This window comes from Apteryx mantelli, chromosome 1, assembly GCF_036417845.1.
Source record: "Apteryx mantelli isolate bAptMan1 chromosome 1, bAptMan1.hap1, whole genome shotgun sequence".
Lineage (NCBI taxonomy): Eukaryota > Metazoa > Chordata > Aves > Apterygiformes > Apterygidae > Apteryx > Apteryx mantelli.
The window spans coordinates 173,238,495-173,258,557 of NC_089978.1; positions in this window are offsets into that span (position 1 = coordinate 173,238,495).

The following is a 20,063-nucleotide window of genomic DNA, read 5'->3' on the forward strand; positions in this document are numbered from 1 at the left end:
CTTACTGAATCCCTGGGGAGCAGAGTTTGACTGACATTGTGAGTTTATTTCTCTCAAGAATTCTCAGAATAGACTAAGATGTTTCAGGTAGGTTATAAGCAACCTTGGGATTTTTTGCACCTTTCTAAGAGCCTTGTTCAGTTTGTCTAAGTGACCATGAGATTCTACACTGTTATATGGTTAACAGTGATGAAATCATGAGCATTTTACATTTTACTGATGAAAAAAAAATGACTTTCACATATAAAAATAACAGAAATTAAGAACATCTAACTGATACAGCTATTTTTTTTCTAGGGAGAGGATGGACTAGAATTCAGTGTTTAAATATTCTATACTTAAAAGGAAAAATCTATAAATGAAATGAATTTCTTCCAGAGAAAAGAATTTTGCATGCAATCCATATGACGATTAGTACAAACTTTATGCAAGAACAGTCCAGATTGGTGTAGTTGAATCCATTCCAGTTTCTAACTGGATTGCAGCATATCCCACCCAGGCTATGGGTAGCATTTTCTGAATTTTTACTTTTGCGACTAATGTGATGTCACCTACTAGTCTTTTCAAAGAGATATGACTGGAAAGCCACTTCCACATGAAAAAAGAGAAAATGAAAGAACTTTCAAAGCTAAAGAAAATCCGGTGGGCAACTAGACAAACTACCAAAAGACTAAATCACATGTGGAACTCGGAAAACAATGCAAAGCAAATGCAATAGAAAACAAACAAAAATAAATTAGTGTATTAAACATAAGTTACCTGGAGGTTCAAGGTTTATATTCTAATTTCAGTAAAGGCAATGGCAGTGCTGCTTCTGTCTTCAAAGGTTAAAGGGCAAGGTTCCTGGAATGGAAATTCCAATTTCTGTGAAAACATAGCTAGAAAGATGAGGAACAACTGATACAAATGATTAAAAACACATGGACACTTTAAATAATGCAATGTGTGGGAGAATCCACATTTTTACCATTAATGGAAATAACATTGCAACATTTCAGTAAACAGAAACTGAACTATTATTACTACTCTTATCTAAAATTAAACTTTGAAGAGATTCATGCCTCTTAGTAGAGGAATATTCTGTCATTGACAATAGCTTGTGGTAGTTTAGAACGACATTATAAAATTATAGTTATTATTCTATATATGTCCGGCTGAGAAACTGGGTAAAAAATAAATGCATAAATAAACATATGTACTTCATCTGTAGTTTGTAGGAATTCTGAGTATCTAATATGGAACACAGAATTTTTATTTTAGATTTAGCTGTAAAATGGGCAGTTAAATGCCTCCAAATTTCATAATACATGCAACAACACACACTTATAACGAGGACTGGAGAGAGGAAGGGCCAAGTGGGGGCAAATATGTTTGGGACCAAGAAATTCTGTTACCACAGGGAGCCAGACTTTATATATTATAGTTCTGAGGTCAATAAAGCCAAGGGCATCTTGCACGCAACATAATCCTTCTTGAGCAGATGTCTGTTGAAAGGGAGGATGTGAAATTAGAGCCACTCCCATTTGCCAAAGGACCTTGTAGGAACATAAAACAAAGAAGATCAGTGCTGGTTAGCATTTGCCTATTTAGGGACTAAAATATAGGGCAAATTTTGAATTTAAGAACTCCATCTCCTTAGCATACATCAATTAATCTTACATCTGCCTAGACTGATGTATTCTGTCCAATTGATTCTCCTATTAAGAAGCAAAATGGCTTTCATCTGATCTTTAATGTTTTCAGGCCCAATGGGAACCCACATAACCATCAAACAAAGCCTACTATGGCACTGAAACTATTGAACAGCTATGGCAGGCCCACTGCAGTGATCTTTAAATAAGGTTGCTATTTATTACTTGTGCTCCCAGTAGGCAGAAAATCAATTGAATCAGGATGAAGTAGACTGCCCTGTTTAGTTGGTGAAAAAACAAGAGTGGCTGAAATGGATAAATTGCACCGACTTTTTAAAATTAACGCGCAGCAGCTCTTCTTCAGGTAACAAAGGGAAGGGGGAGAAGTGTCATTGTCTCTAAGATCGATATTTTTTTCCCAGCATAGTAAGAGGGACCCATGAAAATAAAAGTCCCGCTTGTCAATGATAACTCTAGAACAAGGAAGAAACTAACCTTTTCCCTGAAAACTCTTCAGTGGAGTTTCAGTATTTGGCTTCTGCAGTCTTTGCTCTTCAGAAAATGGCCCAGGGAGTTTGGTCATCAAGCAATTTTTTCAGCTAATGAAAACTAAAGACCCTTTCAAAGCTGAACCTGCCCTACAGCTTCAAAGTATTAAGGCACCTAATTCAGTGAAGTTTCAATAAGAATTAACTGTGAAGAGCTGAGTCTGCAAGACTGTCCCAGACCATGAGGGAAGGCTACCCACGAGCCAAGGATGGATGCTAGCTGTCCACAGCAGCCATACTGAGCCCTGCTCGCTGGTGCTTCCTTCTTCCTAAAGCCAGCGAGTCGACTTCTGGGCTATTCATTTAGATTCAGGCTAGTAGGCTCTTTATTCTAAAATAAATGTCGGAAAGGATACGAAGAAAATGAAGAAAAATCCCTCATAATAGATTTCTGTGGATGAGATTTTTCATGGTGGTACAAGTATGCACTACTATATGCGGTCTTTCAGGCTGAAGGCACATGTATAAGCTTTCCCTCCTTATGAATCTCTTCACTGTCTGCTAACTGCTGATTTGTACAACACTGCTAGGTATCTTTCACTGATCTCTATTCTCCTTGCAGCCAACAGTGAAAGGATGCGACATTTAAAGTTGTTTCTGTTTTCAGGTGTTGGGACATGGAGGATCTGTATCAAACAGGCATGGGAGCAAGCGCACTGGGATTCAGCCTTCATACCGACTTTTCCCTAAAACTCAGGGGCACGCTAAGTCACTTTTTCCCTCCCCACTTCTCAATGTACCTAGACAAAGGACAGTACAAATTTGAATCTCGAGCTCTAGCTGCCTCACTCTCAGTTTATTTATTATTTTTTCACACTCCAAATTAACAGCAACAACAAAAGAGCTATGTCAGCTTCTGGATCCTAACATGATGGCTTTCATTTTTAAAGCTGCCTGAAAGCAATCCTGCTAAGGCAGCCTAACAGCCTTAAAATTTCTCAGTTTGTTGTATTAATGGAATTACTGAGTGCAACTGTTGGACAGTGTGGGAGGAGCACGCCTGGAGAGCCCAGGTGGTGCTGTATGTTGCATTGGAGACTCCTGTTAAATTTCAGAGAGAGAATTCAGAAATGTATTGTATTCACAATTTAGTGTAGCACTGGCACTTTTGAGGGCAGCTAATAGTTGCAACTGTGGATAGTTCAGGTACAATGTTTGAATTAGCATCTAGAAAAAATGAAAGAAAATATGTGAATTGAGACCAGGAGAATAAAATAGAAAAAACAGTTCTGTGTCCATTTCAGGGAAGTGATAATGTCTTGGGGGATTTACAGAAATGCCTAAAAGACTTGTGACAGGAATCATTTCCCCATGGCTCTGTCAGAGAATATGCAGTTTGGGGACATTTTAGAAATCATCCCTTTCAAAACCAGGAAATATGGAGATATAGGAAAATCTAGAAGAAAGAAACCCTCAAAATCCAACAAACTGGAGAGAAAAATATCTCTATTGATTTAAATCTAAAACAAAGCTGTTTCATGTAGGTGTTTGCAGACCCAGTTTATCCACAGAAATGATGGTTATTAAATATTTTACTAATTTTCTTCAGATTACCTACTATTTGTGAACATCAGATCTCATAAGTGCCACTATTCTAAGTAAGCTCTGTCCTAAAATATTATAACATAATCACAAAAACAAAACTAGTAACAGTTAAATTTTGGTATTGCAGTGAAATTGAAAAAAAAAGGAAGGATGATTCTGTGATCAAGGTCTTGACTGTAAGTCATTTAATACTTTAAAGCATCAAGCTTCCATTTATAAGGTAAATATGATAATACCATTTTCTGTCACCTTTGCTCTGTCTCAAATATTTAGATGCTCAAGAGTAGAGATAACTCTCTTTTGGTATACGCATTCACATATTGCACCAAGAATAGACCTTGCCTGTAATGCTCAATAGCTGGTGATAGTGGATAACTATTTTCAGTAAGCAAACCACTGCTTAGTTTTTGAAAGCCCATTTTTCACAGACAAATATGAAATAATTACCATGCAGGTTTGTTGCTGCAGTTTGTGCTGAATCTTATAAGTACCAGTTACACCTCACTTTAAGTGCCCCATGTCCAAAAATTTAATTTCTATTTAAGATGGGATCCTGTGCTCAACCCTTGTAAATATATCTGATTTAATGAACCTTTTCTGCCTGATCAACAGCAACTCACTAAAAATTTGTTTCTAAAGAGACTGAAGAATAGGGGTTTCACATTGTTTAATGGTATGCCTTATAACAATAATCTCTTACAGACATAGCACAATTACATCACAGAAGATTCCTGTTATGTTCGGTATTTTATTATAAAGTTGAAAATCATTACTAATGCATGCTGTATTCATTATAATAGCCATTAATCACAATGATGTTGGTTAGCATTCAGGTAACTAGGAAAAATGCATAAAATGCTTTATTCCAGAAGGTCTGAGTTACTTAAGGTGTCTCAAAAACATTATTTTTAGAGCAGTATATTGCCTAATTAGCAACATGATTAAAAGTTTATAACTTGGGCCATTTACCAGATTTTCACTTTGTTTGGTTCATGGAGAAATGTAGTTTTTGCACAATACTTTTTTTCCTTATGAATATTTCAGTCTGATGGGGAAAAACAGTGCCTTTTCTTAACTGAGCACATCATACTACAATGAGGCAAAACTTGTATGTGTGTTTTGTCTGGGTATCCCAGCCAGAATACCCATTATGTAATGGCAAATATTTTATCCAGATTTATTTCAAATACATCTAGAGCATACAGTTAGGAAGGAGAATTCTGAAGGTCGCAGCCCGTAAGCCTGTTATGTGACAGGTAATGTCACTGCATGCACACACTGCCAAGCAGACACCATATCTTGTTCATTTCAGCTTAAATTGTATGCAGATGCTTCCCCACAAATGAAATTGTAAAGCTTGTCATTCACCATCATAACAAGAAATGTTTGGCTCTGTCCAAAAATATGTTGGCAAAGGGTTAGAAGTGTCTTTCAACAACACATGTGGCAGGTGTGGATGGTATTCACTATAATAAGACTTGACAACTCAGATGGCACCCCAAGCATTTGCTAGTATAAAGGCTTGTGCTATCTCTTTAGGTCAATGCCAATATTAGTACAGTTCTTACCTTTCTTCATTGCACAGAGAAACTTAATGGGTGGAATGTCCTCATTACAGTCCATGGACAAAATTCAAATCCCAGATTTAAAGGTTTCTTATTCAGTGCAAACACAAGCCTCAGCTGTGTCTGTTATGTCCTGAGGGCAATGAAACCCTTTGTCCTGCAAACACCCCTGAGGAATTTGTGCCTTCATGTTGTCCTGCTCAAGTCAGTGTGATTCTTCTTACATGCACAACTAAGCACGCGAATTTTTGTTCTATTGTGGCCTGCTAGAACAACATCCTTCTTCACACAAGCGTTAATGACAAAGTCAAGCTGAAATGTCTTATTTGCTGCTGTAAGACTTGGTATCAAATCACCGTTTTTAGGAGCGGTGATTTCAGAAATGCATTGGAAGTGAAAAGTGAATTGAAAAACAGAGGGCAAAAGGTGACCTCTGAACCCCAGGGAAATCTGCATCAAAATCCTTGTTGGTTTTGATGAGATAGCAGTTCCTTCAGACACTATAGAAAATCAGTAAATAAGACTTATGGCTACCTTAAAGCATTCTACAGCTTTGCAGAATGCTCTTAAGTATTTCATAAAATCCCCAAAAGCATCTGAGAAAAGGCATTGAGAAATGACTGGAAAGGTCAGAACTAAATTGAGAAATGAGAGAAGAAAAGAAAGATATACACTCAGCCAGAATAACAGATGTGAGGGTCAAAAGCAGATGAGGTATACTGACTATTATAGGAAAAGATGTATCTTGTTTAGTCGAAGCTCTTTTTCCCTGCGCATAAGCAATAAAGAGGAAAAAATGAATAGCTCATCTCTCATTTTCATTTTTGTTTATATTGTTTCTGAGATATAACAGTATGTTTTAGTTGCTGTACATAAATGAAATCAGTATGATACAAAGTGGAATTTACTGTATTTTGAATGAAAATCACAGATATAAAATTTACGTTACAAAGTTCTGAGGGTTAAAATCATGTAAACTGTCAGAAAGCCTCCTGAAGAAAACAGGAAGCCACATCCCTTAAAATTCAGAACTAGACTGGACAAAGGCACCACAAAATATGCTAAATAAAGCAAGATTGCACTGCTGAGAGGTTTAACTGGATGACCTACTTGGCCTTTGCTGTCTTTAGATTATGTAATTCTCTTTAATGCTATATTAAGGTTTTGAGCTGAATCCAAAGTCTGCTAACAACGGTTGCCAACCCTTTTAAGAGAGAAAGCTAAATAAACCCTCAAAGACACTCGCAGAAAATCTCCATGGCTGGTAGAATAGAGAGGACTCATGCAGAGAGGGCTTTTTTCTCCCCCTTTTTTCCCCAGCACTTCCTCTGAAACTCGTCTAGAATAATATTTTATAAATGCAGTCTCTGTGCAGGATTTTGAAACCCCTGACAAAATCAGAGCTGCAGCTGCTGCTGGGTGGGGTGTAAACAGAGAAGAGCATGAGCGGGTGCCTGCAGCCATGGTAGCTCAGCAGTGGCAGCAGCCACCCGTGCAGGCCAGCAAGAGGAGAGGGGACAGAGCAGCCTGCATGCGAAGAGCTGCTCAGCTGTGGAGGAGCACTGGGGTGGGAAGTGGTGGTTGGGAAGCCTGGCGGGGCATGAAGTTTGGCTGCTGAGTGGGGAAGGGATCTGGGAGAAGGTAGGGAAGAGGGCAGGGAGGGCCATGAGGAGGGTTGGGGTTGGAGTGACAGGAGGTGAGGGGCTCTGAGACGGGCTGAAAGGGCTGTGGAAGGAGCAGCTCCAAGATGGGAAAGGAGAGAAGGGGGATCCCTGAGGTGGCTAGAGAAAGATGAGAGACCTCAGGGTCAGCAAGGGTGGGAGGCAGCATGCCCCAGAGTGGAGGGGGCTTGGGTCAGCTGGCACTGAGAAATTGCCACAGGATGCTCCCTCACCCAGGCACCTGAACACTCACTTAATAAGAACACTAGGGCAAGACTGTACCAGCCTTCTACTTCCCCCAGACTTGCAATTATCTTCATTTTTGCTTTCAGAAATATAAGTAGCCTGAAAATAAGCACTAAGCTTCATGAGCTTTAACTGCAATGTAGAGACAATACATTTGGAATGAAAACTAGGATTCTGGTCTTTTGTTATGTGGCCACAAGGGGAAAAGAACAAATGTATACTTAAAAATACTAAAAGCTATTGTTCATTAATATGGTACTCATTTTGCAGTAAAACCTCTGCAAAATATTTTAAATCAGACATTATTGTACCTGTTGTGGGAGTCCAGCTTCAGCCCTTCAGAAAGGTAGGTGAGAGACAGGTGCTATTACTGCCTCTTCATTGCTGTTTTGTAGCGTCAGCAACTAATAATGCAGCTGGAACATCTGCACTGCATGACTGAAGATTTTGTAGCACACCCTGAACAAGGCCTATTAAATCTGGAGGTAGTTTGGAACTGATTATCTCTTTTCCCCACACCTATGCCCCCCCTTTACACAGGTACCCCAGGAATGCTTTCCCTTGGGAAAGCCAGAGCATTAACTGGGCGATTCTGATTACTTTCACTGGCTCTGTCTACACTGCTCTGTTTGACTGCTCCAAAGACCAGGCCAGCAAGAGCACCTCAGACTCATACAGTAGTCAATGCACCAAATTCCTATGACATTCTTGGGATAGTTCAGACACATCCATACTGCATAAGATTTGCTATGTCAAGACATCCCACAGGACCTCAGAGCACATCTGGCAAGACAGCCTTAGAGCTCACCCAGACTCTAACTTGTTTCTACCATGAAATACCATCTTGTTTTAAAATGTCCCATCATCAGACTCTATAATGATCTCAGTGCACTAGCAGGTGTGACAACCTATGATAAATGTGGTTGGAAGGCACCAGAAAAGGAAAGCAAGGGTCCTAGGGAGTGCCATGCAAGTAGAGAATAGGGTTTTTTGTTGTGAGGGGCAGCACTGGCAGACACTATGCAGCGCATATCTCCTGTAAAAGGACGTGACCTCAAGATGTATCAACAACAATAGCAGATGAATTTGGGAGGATTCTGGGATCTGCTCCAGAAAGAGGTTGCCAAAAATGGCAGTACCCCTCTTCCTTGCTTGGTGTGATAGTTGTAACTGGACCTAGACAGACTTGCAATCTGCTTCCAGGCTGAGAAAAAATAACTGTTTTTCAGCTCTAGGGATGGACGAGTGGTTGGGGGAGGCCGGATGCTGGATGAGGGGCTTATGTTTGCACTGCTTGCAAAGACTGCATTTGTAGTGACCTCTGTCACAGTGGATGATGTTCTGTCCCTGCAGGCAAGGCTCTTACTCATAACAGATGGTTGACCTGGGCTGCCTGGGATGTGGGTATGTCCTTACAACACTGAACTGTCACATCAGACTGGAGATTTGGCTGTGATGAGCAGAGCCTGAAGGTACGTGGATTTGCCAAATGGGTCACTAGTGTTTCTCATGGAGGTCCCTGCAAGAGGATCCTGGGCTCCTCCCTTTTCTCTTTCTTTTGGGGGACATGTGTTAGAGGGTGGGTTTGACATGCTCCATGTCAGTGGGAACCACACTGTGCCTAGAGATGCTCTGATGGGCACCATAAGGGCAGCTTCTCCCTGCCTGTTTCCTCCAACTGGATTATACTCAAGATGTCCTGGAGGGCATTCCTAGAGTGAGGCACTGTGGAAGGTCAGGGAATTAGCTTTCCAGGCCAAATGAAAGCTTCAGGGGTGCTATAGCTGTGCCGTGTGGACAAAACCAGAAGTTCCTCTGTTGTATCCAAACATGCACTCAACACAGACCTACTAAATCAGTGCCGCACACAATTTCTCTAAAGCTCCTGAGACTTGCACTGCTTTTAATTTAAGAAATGCAGCATAAATAGTAGATGGCTTCTCTTGAAATCAAGGGAATATATTTCAAGTGTGATCATTAATATATATTAACATACACTGCTAATGTTTTCAGAAAGAAACATTTAGCAAACTTCCTTTCCATGTTTAATGACTTTTCTACTACTTTTCCAGAGAAAGAGAAATGTTTATAATAGGTCCTGGAATGAGGGCAGTTGCTGGATGGAAAGAGGGCTGATGTTTTATATTTCAAAATACGTGTAAATAAATACTATCTACGTAAATGCTAAAGGATGTCATTAATTTCATTACCATTATAAATGTTTGCATATTAGCTGGAGAAAGGATAAAATGTATACCTTCTGCGCATGTTTCTCCAACCAGGCAAGCAGCTGCATCTCAGACAAGTCCTTCACAACCACCATGCTGAAGTCTTTGGCCTCATTAGAGCAGCATGTAGCACTCTTCTGTAATGAGGTGTATGTTCTGTGGTGCATAATAGAAACATTTTCTCTGCTGAGCAGACTGCTACACAAATCACGAAAAAGGAAATTCAAAAGGACTCACTTTCTTTGCTCCTTTGTTACCCCAACCCTACATTTCTCTTGGTAACCATGCTGAGCCCAAAAAAGAAGACATCTATGAGTAAAAAATAGAATTGGAGAAAAAGTAGTATGTCATCTCTGTGCCTGTTAAATTAATAACAAGCAAATGATGAACAAAAATTGTGATTCATTATGCATTCTATGACAAAAAGAATAATTTATAAATTCCAAGTAATCTGTTATTTCTTCTGTAACAATAAAATGAATCCTCAGCTTTTAATTTTCCACCATAATTGATCTAAACTGTTTTAATAGGAGGCTCGTGTACCTCTGAAGGTGTCCAGTAGCATTTCCTAGAACTGCCTGAATTTCACAGTTTTGCCACTGATATATCAGCTAAAAAATTGCACCAGACTAGTTGCTTTCAAATGCAGTACACCTCTTAATTCATTACAGTTATTGGTACATTACTCCCTGAAGTCTCATCTTAGATGTTACTGTATGTCCAATTATGCTTCAGCTACTGTATTTAACAGTGTATGCCTCACTGATAAAAGTAACTTATAGCATTTTCATAACTGAAAATAAATAAATTAATTAATAATGACCACCCCAACATCGGGATTTTCTTCTGTGGGGGTGTTTGAAAATTTGACAATATCTTAAAGCTTGTTGAAAAGCTAACTAGAAGCAAATCAATTTTGAAACAGAATCTATTACCCTTTCTGTATGATCTGTTGCTTGTTTTACAGTGTTGCAGCTTTAATGTGTGTTTAATTCCTATAGATGTCATTGGCACTTTTCAAGACTAGTTAATACAATGTAGTTAATATAATGCAGTCTCTGGTAAGTAAGAATTTGTAATAGGTTTATGTCAGAGTCTGGAATTCTCTGTGTACTTAAGAATTGTATGTAACTTTGCCACAAGTTTGGTTAGCAGATTACGCAGGATTTTACATGATTGTATGTGATGTCTTCCAAGAAAAATAACCCAATATTTTGTCCAGTTTCATGAATTTCTATATCTTCTGTGATACTCAGCTCAGTGATTACACGAATACAACTTGAAGGAGAAAGAAGATAAGTCAAACTGGATGAAGAGTACCACTGGGACCTGAAATTCATAGGATTTTATCTGATTTTAGCCTTGCATCTTTAACTATGCCTAATAGGAAAGGATCCTGTCACCTACTCTACTGAGAAAGTGGGACAATGTAGCCCAACTACGGCTTCACAGAAACTTTTATCTTTCCACTCAATAAACATAAAATAGGAGTCCAGATGCTTATGAACGCTATTCTTGAAATATTCTGTCCTTTAAGTATTCTGAGCTTTTGAGAGAAGTTTGACCTTTTATTGTGGGATAGTTTGCAGAATGAGGCACTCACGCATGAGACAAGGTATCAATAGAATGTATTAACATTTTTCACTTCTAAAATATTCTCTATTTGTATTAGAAAGTTCATTACTTAAAAATGACTGAGATCATAGTTCTGTAGCAGACCTGTGTGGGAAGCTCACTCCTGCTCTGACAGAACTTTTAATATCTTCGATGGTAGGGAAGGAATAAGATCTCAAGGCACGGTGTGTTTTCTTGCTCTGTGTTTGCACTGTACCTTGCATACTAGGGTCCTGGCTGAAGACCAAAGTTTCTTTGGTGCGCCCTGGCACAAGAGGTGTGCATATTCCCATTACCTTCCAGTGCGCAGACTTTTTCATGTTTCTGCCTTCATGGGAAAGTATTCAACATGAGATGGAATTTATCTTGCCTCATTTTAGCTATCTAAATGTTAGGAATCATGTATAAGCTGGTGGTTCAGGACAACCTGTAGTCAGAGGAGAAAGACAGGCACCTTCGGACAGCAATTCCTCTCACCTTCCCATAACAGTCTGAGAGAACTGCAGTGCTCAGGCAATTTCTGGAAATTTCTCTCTCTTTCTATTGAAATAAGTGACCAGGAGACCAAATACCTAAGTTTAAAGTGACTACAGTAAAATTATTATTAAATTTATTATTAACTTTCTAAGCTAATAAAAGAACTGTATTCCTGTATCTTTATCTTCCATATCCATTAGCTTTAGAAGTAAATTAAGTTTCTTAAAATAGATTTTTTTCCCTTTTATTGGCTTTCTCATTTGATTATGTAATTCCAATTCTATTTTCTATCCCTGGAATAGCTGAATACAAGTTATTTCTTTTAGAAACTTTCTTCTCTGAGTAACCAGGTCCATAGTGTTTAAAATGGCCTCTTCCAAACATTAAAGAGTTTTACTATCAACTGAAACTGAAATTTGATGCTAGGTATTAGATTCAGCTAGTTATTATCAAAATGAAATACATTATATCTTCTTGAAGCTATACTAGGGTTGGCAGTTCTCATGGTTTTGTGGATTGTCTCATATCTAGCAGATTTCTTAGATTTTGTCCACTTCCAGTAACTGAAAGTATTTCTTGGCTTTCATTAAAACAACAACAATAACTAAAACAACTTTTCTTATTTCCCAACTCATGTTTTAATGAAAAACCTAAAAAAATCACCTAAATATGTGTCAACTGCATAAAAACCAGGAGATAAATAAGAATACAAAATGCACTAAAATAATTCTTGTTGCAAGGCTGTTATGTAGTATAATGCTTTAATTTTGAATATTATGCCTGAGAATACCATTAAACTTAATCCTTCTCTAGAACCAATGATAATTTATTGATCAGTGCTGTCTTTAGTGGCAATGAAAGAAGAGCACTAAGAGTCTAAAGAACAGAATTGGTCTCCAAGGGCTTTCCAAAAAGCTAGAGATACCATTGCAAGATCTCCCCTCAGAAATCTCTTAATTCCAGGAGGCATGATGATCTCTCTTCTTCAAAATGAATCCCTTTGTTTTGATGATGCTAATGGATATGGTAAGTGTATGAATCCAAATAATAAGGCTCTGTAGAGGAAAGAAATATTTTCACACTGGAGAATAAAATATTGTCATTTTTCTTCTGATTGATGTGATGTGGTGAAAGGCATGGTCCCATGAAGCTGAAGAAAGAGTATTCCAGGTTTTCTTTATCTTTCATTGTGCTACTGATATAATCAGATCTGCCTTGATATTTGACATGGTAAGAACATTACAGAATGATCTCTACTGTCTTGCACAGACATTAATTTCATTTTGACACCTCTCTGGCACTTTGTAGATCTCAAAGATTGCAATACTCCAATTACAAGAAAAACTGAAATTCATTGAAATCAGTTACTTCCAACTACTAACTGAACACGTATACAGTAAAAAGAATCACAGTAAATTTTGCACATAAAAAGAGGACACATGGTGAAGTTTTTTTGAAGAAAAAGAAGTCAGAAAAAAAAGCATTTAGTGATTATATATTAAGTCAGAGTATATATTCACAGAGAGAGTATCTGTAAAAATACTTGGAGCCTCAAAAGTCTTTGAAGGTTTCAAATTCCATTAATTTCTGGCTTTCCTGTTTTCAGTAGTTGGGGATCTAAACCCTTTCGTCCTCAACTTTTTTATTTACAGCAGTACCTTTTAAAAGACAGAATTATTTGCTCTTATAATAATCCCAGTTACATTTTAAAGTGCTTGAAAATACTTGGGCATATAAAACTGTTTCTAAATTTACAGGCCCACAGATAAAGCACAGTTTTGAAAAGAAAGTTATTCCACTTGATTTTTGTGGAAGTTGAATCTGGCCCTTACTCATACAATTTTTTAAATTAAAAATAAGAAGAATTGTTTATAATACCAGGATCCACCTCTTTTCCATTGCTCCTGTCTTCCTTTCCAGAACATACCTGTATTTTTAAAAGACCAAGAGTGAGAATAGGTCCTCTCTATTAGAGGATATGCCTTAAATTTATGTTTATATTTCAACTTGATGTAAAGTGAGTGCTCAGCAATGCTATTTTGGATATTCTGCAGTGAAAGGAAAAATATCCATGAATTTCCATGTTTTTTTCCCGCCCAACATGAAGAACATGTTAAAAAGCTTCATTTTAAAACACAATTTCTGAAAATAAGATTTTAAAACATAGTCTTGCAGAAGGAAGTGAAAAAGTGAGAAGGCTAACTTTCAGTGAAATGGATATCCTTCATAGACTAAATATTTCACATAATCAGGATGGTATATAAGAGTGCATAGTCAAATATATGAGAAAAAACAGAAAGTTAAAGATTTTGCATAAAAATGTCATGCATAACAATATGAATACTATATAACTCTGTTTGAAAAGCACAGTCAAAGACAAAAAAGAGTGATTCAGGAAAAGGAGAATGAATGAAAAGGTGGCATCACTTTTCAAACCTCATCCATAGTTACTAGCTCCTCTTTTTCTTTAGACACCTATATTAAGAACCTATTTTTTACATGCTGAGTGCCAAAAAATGTAAGTCAATGAAAATACTGATGATCAGCAACTCTGAAAATGAAGTTACATGTATCTACATCTGAATGCCAAAAAAAAGGAAATAGTAGAAGTTGGGATTGTTTTTGAAAATGCATAAGCAGAAAAAGCACACCATGCTGTCCTATTAGAGTGTCAAGACTGGAATATTTCTGCAGGGATACATTTCACAGAGCACAAAAAAATGCCACAGCAGGGTAAGAAGCTTTGTTGTACAATCTTGTGAGATACAGGAAAATGCATTTGGTTCGCTGGCTACTTTTCTAAAGGGATTAAGCAGTCAGCTTGCGCAGAATACTACCTGCTTGCTTTTCTTCTTCTTGCTTTCTTAGAAACTGATGGAAATATCTTCTTGTGATTTTCCTCAGCTCTTGAGTTTAGATAACTTTCAGGTATGTGATTGTTCCCACCTAACCCAAATTGGAAACTAAGATTATGCTACAAAACGTGCTTCAATGTTAAAGTGTTTTGATAACCTTTTCTACTAAAAAACAGTTCAAAGTCCACCTGAAAAGTGGCACAAAACTTATATGCATCTATATTTTCACAAAATGTCATAAGTTCAAAGACCCCATTCTTAAGGCAGACTTTTCTGCTGAAGAGCAAGTCTGGGTTTCAATTCCTGAAAAGGAGTTTGAATGCTGCTTGTGAATACCTCTGTTGTTACTTGCATTGTACCTGGAGTCTCTGTAATTTTTTTCTAGTCCGATAAGAAAATAATCTTTTTGTTCTAAATAGGCTGCCTTTGAGAAGCTCAACAACATTTTCCACAAGCCTGTCACAAAACTACTTTTTCATTTATGACCAAAAAAGGAAAGAGGTTGCACAAAGAGGTCACTGAGGAAATGCAAGAAAGCTAAGCAATGAAAAGAATTAAAGCAGAACGCAGTATGGAAGAGTGAATGTGTTCAAAAGTAGAAAAAAAACACCTCCACTCTTCCTACAATTTAAAAATGTGCTTTACCTGTTAGTGAAAATTTGCTCAAAAAGCCTTTCAAGAGCACAAAACTTTATTTATCCTAAAAACTTAACAAAAACAATACTACTTAGGCTCATATGACAGTAGATGGCACTCTATAACTATCCACATATACATGTGTGACTGCACATATGTATACATAGGAACACATACATATGCAATCACAAATATGTATTGCTCTCCTAATAATGACACCTCAGAAAAAAGTTTAGGGTCTGTGCCTATGATGCTGTTTTCTGTCAAAAGACTTGTGAAATACAACCTTTCTCTAAGCAAGATTTTGGAAAAGATTTTGAAATGGAAGACCTTATATGGCAGATAAATATAATCTATTTCTAATACACATTTTTGTCTTTCTCTGATTTTCCATGCCTCAGAGTAAAAGTCACCTTCCTTGACAATAAGAGTATTGCTCTTTATAGATGCTGCTATAACACAAATGATGTACATAGGGGTGTTTTTTTGCAAACAACACACTAGCGTATCTGCTCATTATTCACCAGAGACCCAAAATAGTAATTAAGAAGTTAGACTGTGTATTAAGGAGATGAAAGAGAGGAAATATTATGCTATGTATTGCAGTCCTATTAACATATGCAAGAAATATGGTAATACATTTATATGAATGCTGTGTCCTAATCTTGAAGATTCAGTAGGTTTTGCTCTCTATTATTAAAAGGAGAAAGAAAAAGAAAGAATGAATAAAGCTGGAGGAAGTTGAGAGAAGAACAATAATTATTCAAGACAAGAAGAAACAGTGGTGATAGGACAATAATGTCACCTGAGAAGAGATTGCCATTGGGTGCCTATTATTTTGGGGTACTATTGTTTTTGACTGTAGTGAGTGTTTTTGCTTGAGAAAAGACTACAGTGTTAAAACCAAATACACATAAAAAATATAAGTTTGAACAAATAGAACCCTTGAGAAAGTTTGTAGCAAGATCTGTAATCTGAGGATCAGGCCTAGCTTCTCATGTGATATAAATAGTCTTGCATTTCAGCTGGCTGATAGAACTAGCCTTTTCTCATAGTAGTTGTGTTAATGCTAAAAATAAAGTAACACCACTGGTGACCTGGAGAATTTTTTTTTTTTCTGATTATTCCTATTTCCAGAAATCTCCCATTAAGCAAAGAGGCTGGAACAGCCTGTCTTAAAGCACTGAAGGCCAAATTCACCAAGATCATATCTACATTTTATATATTAACATTGTCTTTCAAGGATGGGCCTGAGACAGGTTTTGGTTCACATTCAGATTTCTAAGGATACACGCTTGCATTTAGGTAAAGGTTTTATCCAAACCATAGTTAGGGGGCAACACTTGATACTGTGCAGCCTCTTATCAAAGACTCAAGTGTGACCCTGTGGAGTGGCTGCATCAGCCCACATGCCAGATCCCTTTGGGGTGATATTACAGTATTAGCATTGACTAAAGGCTGTCCAGGGGACAGGGATCCTGACATCATCTGGCAAGGCTGGGAACCGTCCACGGACAGGTCTCAGACTGACTTTATACTGCTATATAATCCTAGTTATCAGATATGCATGATAGCTGAGAATTCACTAGACTTTTGTCTGCTTCCTCGCCTGATGATCTGATGGAGGCGTAACCATATTTAGTGCATTTAGAACTAGTTTTAATGAAAGAGTTATCTAGATTTAATGAAAGACTTAGGCACCTAAAATCTGTGTTGGGAGCCTATATCCTTCTGCAACCCCAAACTATGACTCTGGATACTGCATTTCGGTTACTCCAGTGCATCCCAGTGACGTCCAGCTCTCCACATGAGAACTGATAGATGTCTGGCTCTTCCTCAGTGTTGTCTTAGATGAGAAGCTCCATGCATAATGCATGGCTAAGCCTGACAGTCTCTCTTCTGCATAACTGGCTGGATATTGTTTGGTAAGCATTCACCCAGCACCCCTAAGCATACTCAGATAGGGTCAACAACCAGACAAGTGTAATTCTTGCCACTTACTTCTAAAATGTAACTCCCAACCCCTTCTTATTATTGTGTAGTTGCTAGAATATTCATGACAAAATGGGAGACATTTTTCTGGGGTACAAAAACACATGAGGAAAAGACTTTATTCATCATGCTATGGTAGCCTCTATAAAATGGTCTGGGTTTAGCACGAAGGATGCTTGGGGAGAAATATAGAAACTTGCTACCCTATCCTACGGAAGGTGAGAACTATAGAGGAAAAATCAGGACTGAACGGACTGGAAAGAGAACAAAAAAAAAAGGAATATATGAACATGGCTCATAGTAAATAGTTAAGACACTGGCAATAAGAGATATGGATCCTGATGCTTCTCCAAACAGCTTTTACACATTTTTTTCCACAGTGATTGTTCCTTAAATCCGTATAAAGCCTCTGATCAGGGACAACCTAGATGGCAGCCTCCAAGCTAGCATATAGAAAAAAACAATCCTGGTTTGTGTATACAAACAGAACAATAAATCTTGCATTCTTTGTTGCACAGTAATATTGCTTCAACAGAAAGAGCTGGAAATGTTCCTTCTCACTCCCATAGTGCATTAAAACACCTATAATAGTTAGGAGGACGGAGAAAATACAGGTGTGAATCCTGCTGGGTAGAGAGGAGCATGAAATAAGCCTTTCCCTGCTTCCAGGATGAGTGCTCAAGTTGTATCCATAGGAGAAATTGCTCATCTAGCTGTCTTAAAAGAAAGTCAGCTTCATAAATTTTTTCAGCAGTCTGTTCCAGTTGCATGTCAGGCGAATGGCTTGTGAAATAGCTGCTGATTTTCTCAGCCTTGAGGTGACAGAGCTGCACAGCTACCCAGGGAGGAGAGAGGAGAAACGTGCCAGAGGAGTCAGGCAGCCCCCTGCTCCTGCTGCTTGGCAGCTCCTGAGCAGGGGAATTCTGCATTTTAATTTTTGATTTAAGCACCAACCTTCATGTTGTGCATGTTTGGGCTGTTTTGAGTCTTTCAGTAATATATGAGACCCTGAATGCTGGAGTGGAGGGCCTGATCCAAAACTTTGGTAGTCAAAAGTCATTGACAGCTATGAGCTTTGGATGCAGCCCAAGTCACTACACCTCTTCTGTAGCATATTTTCCATAGTACATGAAGTTTTTGGAAAGTGGTTAAGAGCAAACCACAATGGAGAAAACCATGCTTGTTTTCCTCTCCTGCAATTATTCCAAAGTCCTATTTTAAATCTTCATTCTGCTTATTTCCAGCTATTCCCCCTAGTGTGAGATTCATCTGGCTTGGCAGCTGCTCTGTGTGCAGTACATTTCAAAAAGTAAGGAGACAGAAGCACAGGCATGTTTCCAAGAAAACAGATAAACTGCTTTGGTGTCACTGACTTAGAAAGTGGGTCAGTCAGACTGTAAAGGACTTGTCTCCCTGAATGTTTTTGCTTCAGACTATCATACATGTCTGTGCTAGCCCACCTCTCAGAGTGAAAATCAGCAGGTCTTCTCTTCCTCTGGGAGTGCAGCAATGAACTTAAAAAAGGTTTTGCAGTTTACTGTTTAAATGATGCAAAGTATTCAGCTGTTTTGAGGCAGCATATAAAGCTGATTTAAGGATTACTGTTATGTTGCTTCTCTTTTTTTAGATATGCTAAGTATTTTTTTATCTATACATTTAAATCTCTATCCAGACAGAGAATAGGTAGGCAGATTAAATGATAGTGAACTAATAATTTTCTTTGTACCAAGCAGAAGAAGAGCATTATTCTGATGACAGATTAAGAGGAAGCTAGCAAACTTGTGGCATGAAAAGGTTAACTGGGAATTATGATTCTTTATGATTTATATCTGGGGAAAAATATTTTAGCATTATATGATCAAGGTTTGTGACATCATGATATTCTCTTTGAGAATGTAAAAAGAAATGTGTTGTACACGTGAGGAAAAAGACCAGTGGATATGAGGAAAGGAAACAACTAAGACACTCAAAGGAAGTTTGGAGGCAAAGGAAGAATTTGAATTAAGACTTCTCCTTTTTTCCTTTCTCTAACAGATAACTCATCCAGAATGAACACATGTTAAGCTCTTTTGGAAGCTACGGCATACAGGACACTGACTGTGGGCTATAAATTATTACACTTGGAAGTATTAATGAATGCCATGACCAGGCTGAGCTATGCACAACTATAGATCTGTCTGAAAACAATGAATATGCTAAATAAATGCCAAAGAATCAATAGCTGTATCCACACTGTCCTGCGAGAGTGCTTTCAACTTTCCCCTCAAAGTCAAATTCCTGAACAGCCTGTGCTATCTAACCACAGGAGTGAATGTCACAGAGAATGCCACCTGGTAAACCTGGGAAGGGCCACTGGTTTTTCTGGTTATTTGAATGCTCCACCAGATACTTGCACAGGCCTTTGGTGAGAACATTTTCCACTCAAACATCCTGGCATCTGCTGCTACAATCTGAAGCACAACATCCTTGCATCTGTCCCTGCATCCCCATGCCACCTTACACAGTATTGCTCTGCTGCTTGGCCAACATGCACAGGCTTTTGCAGGGTCCACTCCAGCAGCTAAGCCAGCAGCCTAAAGGGTGTGCAGCCTTCCTGGGCACACCTGAGTAGGAGCAGTACACTCTCTTTTCTATTCAGGGAGAAATGAATGTACTCCACACCAAAATTTTGGAAAGATATCTCAAACCACAGTGTCTTTGATTTCTGTCTCAAGAACCTGATGTTATTGCTATAGCAGGTACCTTCCATGAGGTCAAGGTCTTCACTTATCTTGGAAGGACTGTTCACCTGAGAGACATCTACCAGCAACGAGTGGCCCATTTGTATATCTAGAAATTCAGCTGCCATCCTTCAAGGCAGATAGCCGGCCCCTTCCTCACAAAGGTATTCATCCAGCAATATGCTTGAGGGTCTAACAGTTATCTCTGACCTTTTCAAAGGAGCAGTACTTATATCAAATGAGGAGAAGAGCACTTGTGAATCTGTTTCTGGATGGCCTGCTTATATAAGGATTCACCTTATATGAGTGGGGTGAGTCCCTTAAGGAAGATGTGGAGCACACTTC